The sequence below is a fragment of the Triticum urartu genome, chromosome 4A (genome assembly GCF_056163025.1).
Source record: "Triticum urartu cultivar PI428250 chromosome 4A, HENAU_Tu73, whole genome shotgun sequence".
NCBI lineage: Eukaryota > Viridiplantae > Streptophyta > Magnoliopsida > Poales > Poaceae > Triticum > Triticum urartu.
This window is the reverse complement of record NC_141876.1, coordinates 277,623,202-277,632,844: the sequence shown is the minus strand read 5'-3', so window position 1 is coordinate 277,632,844 and position 9,643 is coordinate 277,623,202. Positions and strand designations below refer to the sequence as shown.

Below are 9,643 nucleotides of genomic sequence, written 5' to 3'. Positions count from 1 at the left end.
TGTCATGAATTGAGTTTTCTCTTTGAAGTTATCTTATCGGATTGGGTCTTCAAGGATTTGAGAACACTTGATGTATGTTTTGGTGATCAACTTGCAAGTTTCGTGACCTCGTGAACTTATGCATAGGGGTTGGCACACGTTTTCATCTTGACTCTCCGGTAGAAACTTTGGGGCACTCTTTGAAGTTCTTTGTGTTGGTTGAATAGATGAATCTAAGATTGTGAGATGCACATCGTATAATCATACCCACGGATACTTGAGGTGACATTGGAGTATCTAGGTGACATTAGGGTTTTGGTTGATTTGTGTCTTAAGGTGTTATTCTAGTACGAACTCTAGGATAGATTGAACGGAAAGAATAGCTTCATGTTATTTTACTACAGACTCCTGAATAGATCAATCAGAAAGGATAACTTTGAGGTGGTTTCGTACCCTACATAATCTCTTCATTTGTTCTCCGCTATTAGTGACTTTGGAGTGACTCTTTGTTGCATGTTGAGGGATAGTTATATGATCCAATTATGTTATTATTGTTGAGAGAACTTGCACTAGTGAAAGTATGAACCCTAGGCCTGGTTTCAACGCATTGCAATACCGTTTGGGCTCACTTTTACCACTTGCTGCCTTGCTGTTTTTATATTTTCAGATTACAAAAACCTTTATCTACCATCCATATTGCACTTGTATCACCATCTCTTCGCCGAACTAGTGCACCTATACAATTTACCATTGTATTGGTTGTGTGCGGACACAAGAGACTCTTTGTTATTTGGTTGTAGGGTTGTTTGAGAGAGACCATCTTCATCCTACGCCTCCCACGGATTGATAAACCTTAGGTCATCCACTTGATGGAATTTTCTACTGTCCTACAAACCTCTGCACTTGGAGGCCCAACAATGTCTACAAGAAGAAGGTTGTGTAGTAGAGATCAGATAGCCCCTCCCGGTTCCACACGTTACGTTAAGTGGGTACTTATCCCTTGACCCTTTACCCCTATATAAAGAGACGAGGAGCAATCATTGTAACAGTTGATCGTTGATTAATAAAGATAGTCACCTTCATACCTCCCTGTGTTCATCTACTTTTGCGTGTTTGACTACTTCGTCTATGACGCTCGCTCTTGCTCCACAACCTCGGACCGGACTCACCGGCGGAGTTGCGGAACACGTTATCAGCATGCTTCGCTCCATCAACTCTCCGTCAAGCCTGCATCAAGCCTGCATCACGCAGGATTTCATCGATCCCGCGGAGGTATAAGATCTGATCTCCACTTTTGCAAAAATGGATTCCTCTCATTACTGCGATTCCGTTTTTTTGATTAGTTTATTTTTCGGATAAATCTACCTATGGTGTGGATTTCTCTCCGAAGAACTGGCTGACGAATACATCACCGACCAATGTCGATGTTCTTGGATCACGAGAGACTTGTTGACTACACTATACGGGAGTCGATACAGATCGTGATCCAGATGGTCACGGTACCGCCGCAACGCACCAGCTATGCCATGCGCCGTCGATATTCCCGATGAACACGATGACGACTAGGAACCCCGAGACGTACGCATGCCCGTGCACTGGCAGCGACCCCGCTGGTTGCCGGCGCCGCGTCGCTGGCTGCCGCCGCCGCATCCTGCTGACGCCGAGCTGCGTGCCCTGCTGACCGAGGCCCCACTAGTCGCCGCCCGGCTGTAGGCCGCCACCACGACGCGCGCTGGCCTGGCCATGGTCGCTGCACGTCCTGGCTTCGTGTCGTCGCCGCGCTTTGTGGTCCGCCACCACGCATCGCTGGCCACGCCGCCACGCTCCCGTGTCGTGCCTCGCTCGCACCCGGCTCGCGCGGGGCGGCCGCCTCGCTCGCCGGTTAACCAGCCGCCTTTGCGTACTGCAGCCTGCCCCGCTGTCCGGGACGGCCGTCGCGCCCTGCTGGCCGGCTTGACCGCCGCCGCCACAGCGTTGCTTGGGCGCTAGGGCAACCCTAGCGTCGCCCCCTGGTGGGCAGTGCAATGCCCTAGGCCGGCCTGGCGCGGTTTTGCTGGGCCTGGATGGACAGAGGCCATGGGACTGGGTTCCTCCATAAAAAAGGGCAGAGGCCTATTGGTGCGCTGTAAATGGGCCGTCGACCCAAATGTGCCTTTTTTTAGCCAACGGATTTTTTGCTATTTACGCGTTCAATTTTTCCTGCTGAACGATTACACCGGTAAGTACCTAGAACAATCTGTTTTGCTAAAAATGCATATTTAGGCTTTAAAACGCCTTGGGAATTCAATTTTTTGGGCTATTTTTCGCGTAAAAATGCGCTTAGCATGCTATCTTTTGTAAACATGATTTTATATGTGAGTTTACATGTTGTAGATTAATTGTTTAATACTTTTAATCACTAAGTAAATCATATAAATAACATGTTTTAAATAATGGACCGTCATTTTTTATTGAATAAGTTTATCAACATCGCATTTGTGCAAAAGATTACCTGCTGTAATCTCATGATTTTTGCATAAATCGCAGATGGCCGGAATTGTCAACAAGGAGTTTGCTGAGTTGGCCCAGACAGGGCTGAACTACCTGTCATGGTCCTCGGACTGCGAGATCTTTCTCCATGGCAAAAGCCTCCTGAGGGCGATCGGTAAGGGGACCCAGCTAGCCCCCACGGATCCCAAGTTTGAAACTGAGAATGCGCAGGCTCTGCATTTTCTCCGTCATCACCTATCACCTACTCTGAAAGACGAGTATATGGCTGAGTGGAGTGCTTCTGGCCTTTGAACGGCTCTTAAGAAGCGGTTTGAGTGGTTGAAGTACACTGTGAAGCCACGTGCAGAGGCAGAGTGGATCCGTCTGAGGTTTGTAGACTTCAAGACGGTTGGGGAGTACAATTCGGCTCTGCACCGGATTTGTACAACTCTTCGGTTGTGTGGTACTGAGATTACCGACACCCAGAAGATTGAGAAAACCCTATCCACTTTCCACCCTGATGCGGTCTTGTCCTCATGGAACTACCGCCAGGGCAACTACATGAGGTATTCAGAGTTGATTGGCGTCCTCCAGGTGGCAGAGGCGCATGACGAGGTTCTGAAAAAGAACTTTGTCACACAACCACTTGGGGGGGTTCTCTCCAGGAGGTGAACGCTCTCAAAGTCCGCAAGCCTCAACAGAAGAAGAGGGGGCACAAGGGCAAGAAGAAGGGCCCTCAACCCTCCGCCCCGGCTAAGCAGCAAAAGTTGGGCAAGGGGGGCAGAGGCCTCAGGACTGCTTCTAGTGTGGCTCGGTGGAGCACTTCTCCTGCCAGTGTCGTGCACCACAGGAGGTCGTTGATGCATACAAGCCTCGGAAGGCGCGTGAGACGCACCTCACCTTGGTTCAGGAGGGAGCACCACGGGCGCCCATGGCGGCACCCATGATGATCTCTACGCCCCCTGCTGCGCCCATAGAGGCGACCCCCGTGGTCCCCATCACGGCGGCTTTGGCGGTCTCTAATGACGCCCACGTTGCCATGGAGGTTGACCACATGGTCGCCCCGGCGGTTCCATAACTAGATGTTGATGCTGCCTCTAAGATGATTTCTAAGGAGGATCAGCTCACTAGTATGGAGATTGCGGCTGAAGTCAATGGCTTCTTCACCGAGTCTACTTAGCATACCTCTTTGGTTATCATGATTCTGTGATTTGATACAATAAATTCGATTTGGTTGTAAGCTCTATGAGAGCATAAACTTATTCTTTACTTTGGCGATTGGATGAAATTTATTTCATTCATTTATTCCATTATTTATACATGATAGTATGTTTGTTCTGAAATGTGTGCATTTATTTTTAATGTAGTTTCTTCCTCATTGCATTAATTATATGTCATATTTTAGAATGCGTGTGGCGCCCGAATGGAGGAAACATGCCTTGCCGATAGCTCCACCACACATACCATTTTACGAGAAACTAAGTACTTTGAGTCTATTAAAAAATCTTTGAGAAGTATTATGACAATCGCCGACTGCAGTTCGCATATAGTTCGCCCCGGACGAGCCACTATTATACTTCCTATGGGAACAACTTTGATCATTAACGATGCGTTGTTGTACCCGGAGTCGACTCGTACTCTTTTGAGCTTTAGAGACATCTGCACTAATGGTTTCCATATTGAGACTGATGATGAAAACGGCAAGGAGTGCCTACTCATCACAAAGCGGGATGCAAGTGGTAAACACGTTATCGAAAGGCTTCCTTCGTTTGACACAGGGCTATACTACACTAAAATAGTAGCACCGCCCGTGTACACTACCCTCAAGACTATTTTTAGAAGCTCTGAACTCTTCTGCCTCTGGCACAATAGGTTAGGCCACTCCAGACTTAGGATGATGAGAAATATAATTAACAAGTCACATGGTCATAATGTTAACGTGAAGAACTTCCCGAATCCCGATGATTTCGTATGCTCCACATGCGCCACGGGAAAGTTAGTCATTAGGCCATCGCCCCTCAAGGTGAGGGATGAAATCCCCGCGTTCTTGGAACGTATCCAAGGGGACATATGTGGTCCAATTCAGCCCCTCACGGGGCCGTTTCGGTACTTCATGGTGCACATTGATGCTTCCTCTAAATGGTCTAATGTTTGCCTGCTGTCAACATGGAACCATGCCTTTGCAAAGTTGATCTCTTAGATCATACAAATGAGGAATAATTTCCCTGATTATCGTATAAAGTTTATTTGAATGGACAACGCTGGAGAATTTACTTCAAAAGCATTCGATGATTATTGCATGGCAATGGGAATCAAAGTTGAGCACTCAGTACCGCATGTTCATACACAAAATGGACTTGGCAAAGCATTGATTAAAAGAATTAAATTCATTGCCCGACCACTCCTTCAGGGTTGTAATTTACCAACTACGTGTTGGGGCCATGCGGTGTTACACGCGGCCAATCTCATCAACTTTAGACCGTCGGCCTGCAACATCCACTCTCCTATTCAGCTTGCGCAAGGGTCGGCACCGAAAATTTCCCACCTTCGTAGGTTCGGTTGCCAGGTATATGTACCAATACCACCACCTTAGCGATCGGTGATGGGCCCGCTCCGTAAGTCGGGGATATACGTTGGTTATGAGACTGTGTCCATAATCAGGTATCTGGACCCCACGACAGGTGACTGTCACACGACTCGTTTTGCTGATTGCGTTTTTGACGAGGATTTTTTTCCCAACTTTAGGGGGAGAGAATCAACCCCTTGATGCTAAAAGTCGAGAAATCACGTGGCAAGCCACGGGAATCCACACTCATGACCCGCGCACTGCTAAGACTGAGAGAGAAGTCCAAAAGATAATAGATTTGCAGTCTTTAGCAAATCAACTGCCTGGCCACTTTAGTGACTTAAAGGCTGTGACAAAATCGCATGTGCACGTGCGCAATGCACCGGAAAGGGTTGAAATACCGAAGAAAAATGATGGTATACCCGCTCCCGTCCAAAGGCCTAAAAGGACGAGAGATCCGGCTTCTCAAATCCCAAGTACTCGGGGATGCCGACGAAAAAGGATAAGAGAGATTTATTACAGCCTGTCGCCAAAGTACCCCAAAGTGAAACGGGGAGCCAGTCGAGACCTGGCACAAGTACGGAAAATTCAGTGCACAAAATTCCGGACTTAAACTTTCCCATAGGGGAAACACCCAGCGGAGATGTGTGCGCACACATCGGTGCAGGAAATCTAAAGGACCTTGCTCCCATAATGGGAAACTTGGTAGAGCAAGTGTTTCCGCCGGATGCTCTCCATGACGAAATGGCCATAAATTATATTTATACGAGGGAGTCCCTGAACCGAGCAACGGTGATTGTCGACATTAACTTTGCTACGAAAATTGCCTCAGTCATAGATCTTGACCCTGAGCCTAACACCCTCGCTGATTGCAAGAAAAGGTCGGATTGGAAAGATTGGCAGCAGGCAATTACTGCCGAATTATTATCTCTTAACAAAAGGAAGGTGTCGGTGTCAAAATCGGCAGATCTCGGGTAGGGGGTCCCGAACTGTGCGTCTAGGCCGGATGGTAACAGGAGACAAGGGACACAATGTTTTACCCAGGTTCGGGCCCTCTTGATGGAGGTAAAACCCTATGTCTTGCTTGATTAATATTGATGATATGGGTAGTACAAGAGTGGATCTACCACGAGATCAAGGAGGCTAAACCCTAAAAGCTAGCCTATGGTATGATTGTTGTATGATGAAGTTGTCCTACGAACTAAAACCCTCCGGTTTATATAGACACCAGAGAGGGTTAGGGTTACACAAAGTCGGTTACAATGGTAGGAGATCTTGAATATCCGCATCGCCAAGCTTGCCTTCCACGCCAAGGAAAGTCCCATCCGGACACGGGACGGAGTCTTCAATCTTGTATCTTCATAGTCCTGGAGTTCGGCTGAAGGTATAGTCCAGCTACCCGAACACCCCCTAATCCAGGACTCCCTCAGTAGCCCCTGAACCGGGCTTCAATGACAACGAGTCCAGCATGCAGATTGTCTTCGGCATTGCAAGGCGGGTTCCTCCTCCAAATTCTTCATAAAAGTTTTGTAAACACCAAGAGTAGTGTCTGGCTCTGCAAAATAAGCTTCCACGTATTGCCATAGAGAGAATAATATTAACACAAATCTAATCTACTGACGTATTCCGCAGCGTGACATCACACTACGGCCAAGCCTTTATTCGAATCGTTTTCACTTCTCCACCAGCGTGTTTTGCGAGGCAGTTTCCTTGGCATGTCTTGTCAAAGCAGAGATCGTGTCCCCTTTGTTTACGGGATTCTCGTTAATACGGACGTGGGTAACCCAACCGCGCCACTTATCACGGCGCTTGGGAGGCAAGCGAGTTTTACTAGGCTGGTGGGGATGCATAGTCGCATCCGCCCATATAAGGGGATAAGGATCCACCTTTTTACCTACGCCTTCTTCCTCCTTTGCGTATCCATCTTCTACGCACCCGAGCTCCAGCGCCCAAGCCCGCACTTCCTACCTCAACCCTCTCCAACAATGTCCGGAGTGGGAGGCAAGTGGATGGTCTCCTCCGTCACGGAGGGCCATGTCAAAAGGTTAAGGAAGGCCGGATACTTGTCCAAAGACATCGCGCACCGGCTTCCCGAGGAGGGGCAGCTTCTCCCCACCCCAAGGCCCCATGAGAGAGTAGTATTTCTTCCCCACTTCCTCCGCGGACTGGGTTTTCCTCTCCACCCATTTGTCCGCGGGCTCATGTTCTACTATGGCCTAGATTTCCACGATCTGGCCCCGAACTTCATCCTCAATATCTTGGCGTTTATCATCGTGTGCGAGGCTTTCCTCTGCATTCGCCCCCATTTCGGCCTCTGGCTCAAGACCTTCGACGTCAAGCCAAAGGTGGTGCACGGCAACCAGGCGGAGTGCGGAGGTGCCATGGCGGGCAAAATTGCCAACGTCCTATGGCTCGAGGGCTCCTTTGTGGAGACCTTGAAGGGGTGGCAGTCAGGGTGGTTTTACATCACCGAGCCACGCGATCCGAAGTGGATCGCAGCCCCTGAATCCGATACGGACCCCCTACGCGGCTCACGTCCTGGAAGGAGACGAGCTTGTCGTGGGGCGACGAAGAAGAGTTGACCGGACTGCAAAAATGCATCCAGTCCCTGGTGAACAAGCAGCTCAAGCTTGTCAACGTAATCCAGGTCATGCTCGTCCGTCGGATCCTTCCGTGTCAAGAACGGGACTTCAATTTGTGGGAGTTCAACCCGGCGCAGCACCGCACTCTGAGCAGGCTCTTCGACACGACGTACGAAGATGTCTAGAGGGGGCTAACCAAAGGCGCCGAGGATCCCACATCCGCCTCCGAAGACCGCGGATTCAGCTCGCAGCGTCCTGCTGGCGAGGTAAGATATTTCCATCCTTTACAGGATGTTAAGTTTTTTCATAGTTTGACTCTATGCGGGATCTAAACTCCCTCACCTTTGACAGGATTGGCGGGAGAGGTCCGGACAGATTAACTGTCCGGCTCCCTTGCCCGAAGACCCAGCCCCTGCTCTCCTAGAGAAGCTGCTGGTTCCGGCACCTTATGTGGTGCCGGAGAAGAAGGCCAACAAGAAGAAGGCCACGGGGACTCGAAAGAGTTCCCGGCATATGGTGGTGTCGGACTCGTCGTCCGACGAGTCCGAGACGCACTCCTCCCATGAAAACGAGGAGGAGGAAGAAGAAACCTCTCCCCCTCCAGCGGGGGGGAGGAGAGAAGAGGAAGGCCGCCCCAGTAGGGGAAGTCGAGGGGTCCAAGAAGAGGAAAACCCCTCCGCCGGACTACGTCCCCGACGCCGACGAGGACGAAGAGGAGTGGCCGGACAGGGCCAAGCGTCCGGCGAGATCGTAAGTGTTCGGATACCAGAGTAACTCGTGATATTCCTTTTGTTGCACAGCTTTCCCTAATGTCGGATATAATCATGCAGTCCGCCCAAGGACGGGCTCGACGAGTCGTCGAGCGGCTCCCTGGATTCATCGGACGTGAATTCAGTTCTGCCCGGTGCTTCCCCCTGTGCTGTGGATGACGCCGAAGTGGCGTCGCGACAAGCTCCGGGGCGAGAGGAGGTGGTCCAGGAGGGGCCGTGAGGCGACCTCCCGGACTCCAGGAGTGAAGGGGACAAGACCCCCCCTGGGCTCCAAGTCCGGCTTTAAGTCGGACACTGTGCCAGAATCATCAACGTTTCCGGACCGCGGTAGGCGAACTCCTGCCAAGAGGAGCAAGCCTACTGAGCCGGCGTCCTCCGTCCAACCGAAGGCGCCGGACAATCTGCTGGAGGAGCTTAAGGGCGACTCCATCGACGAGGAGCACCGTGCCATCATGAGTACGGTGGTCCAGAAGGTTCGGTCCGCCAAAAGAGGACTGACTGAAGCTTGTGCTAGCCTTCTAACAGGCTTCGAGGTAAGTAAAAATATGTAAAAATATTACCGTATAGACAGTAGCCCCTGATGCTCTGTTTGGCATTCGGAAAGAAAAGCCGAATAGAGGATCTATTAAATATCGCAGGAGTCTAACTAAAAAGGAGTCAATATATGTATGCAGGCTTCGCTGCTGGCCACCGCCGCACTGACTGCGGAGGTGGGTGCCCTGAAGCAGGGCCTCGAGCGGACCGAGCAAGAGCTCGGCCTTGCCAAACGGCAGCTCGAGGAGAAAGAAGGTAAGAGATACCTTATAGAAAAAATGCCTATAGGAAGGCGCAATTGCAAAAAATGACAGGAGTATACTGCTTATTGTAGGGGCCACAACTGAGGTGGCGACCCTCAAGCAGGCGTTGTCCGAGGCCGAGAAGAAAGAGGCCACGGAGCGCGTCGAGTGGGAGAAATTTGAGGCGCAGGTCGGTGAGGTGCGGCAAGAGCTTCAGGCTCTCATGCAAAAACATGAGAGTTTGGAGCTCGACTCGAAGACGCGAGCGTCCGAGCTTGCTGCGGCCCTTAAAACTGCCAAATCTTCCAAGGCCGAAGCCTAGAAGGCCCTCCAGGAATTGGATGCGGTGAAAAAGATAGCGGCGGGTAAGGCATTCTATATGCAAAGCAGACATATAAAAGTAAACTACTTGTTACTTACCCGAATCCGGAGCTCTCCAGGGGCATTCGCAGATCTTCCCCGCAGCGTATTCGATGCCGCCGCATTCTACCGAGCCGAGGA

General features: G+C 50.3%; 1 pseudogene; it reads left to right on the top strand.

Moving 5' to 3' along the window:
- The first annotated feature begins 2,490 nt into the window (after nucleotides 1-2,490).
- Nucleotides 2,491-3,628, top strand: LOC147975588 (uncharacterized; annotated as a pseudogene).
- Nucleotides 3,629-9,643: the final 6,015 nt, after the last annotated feature.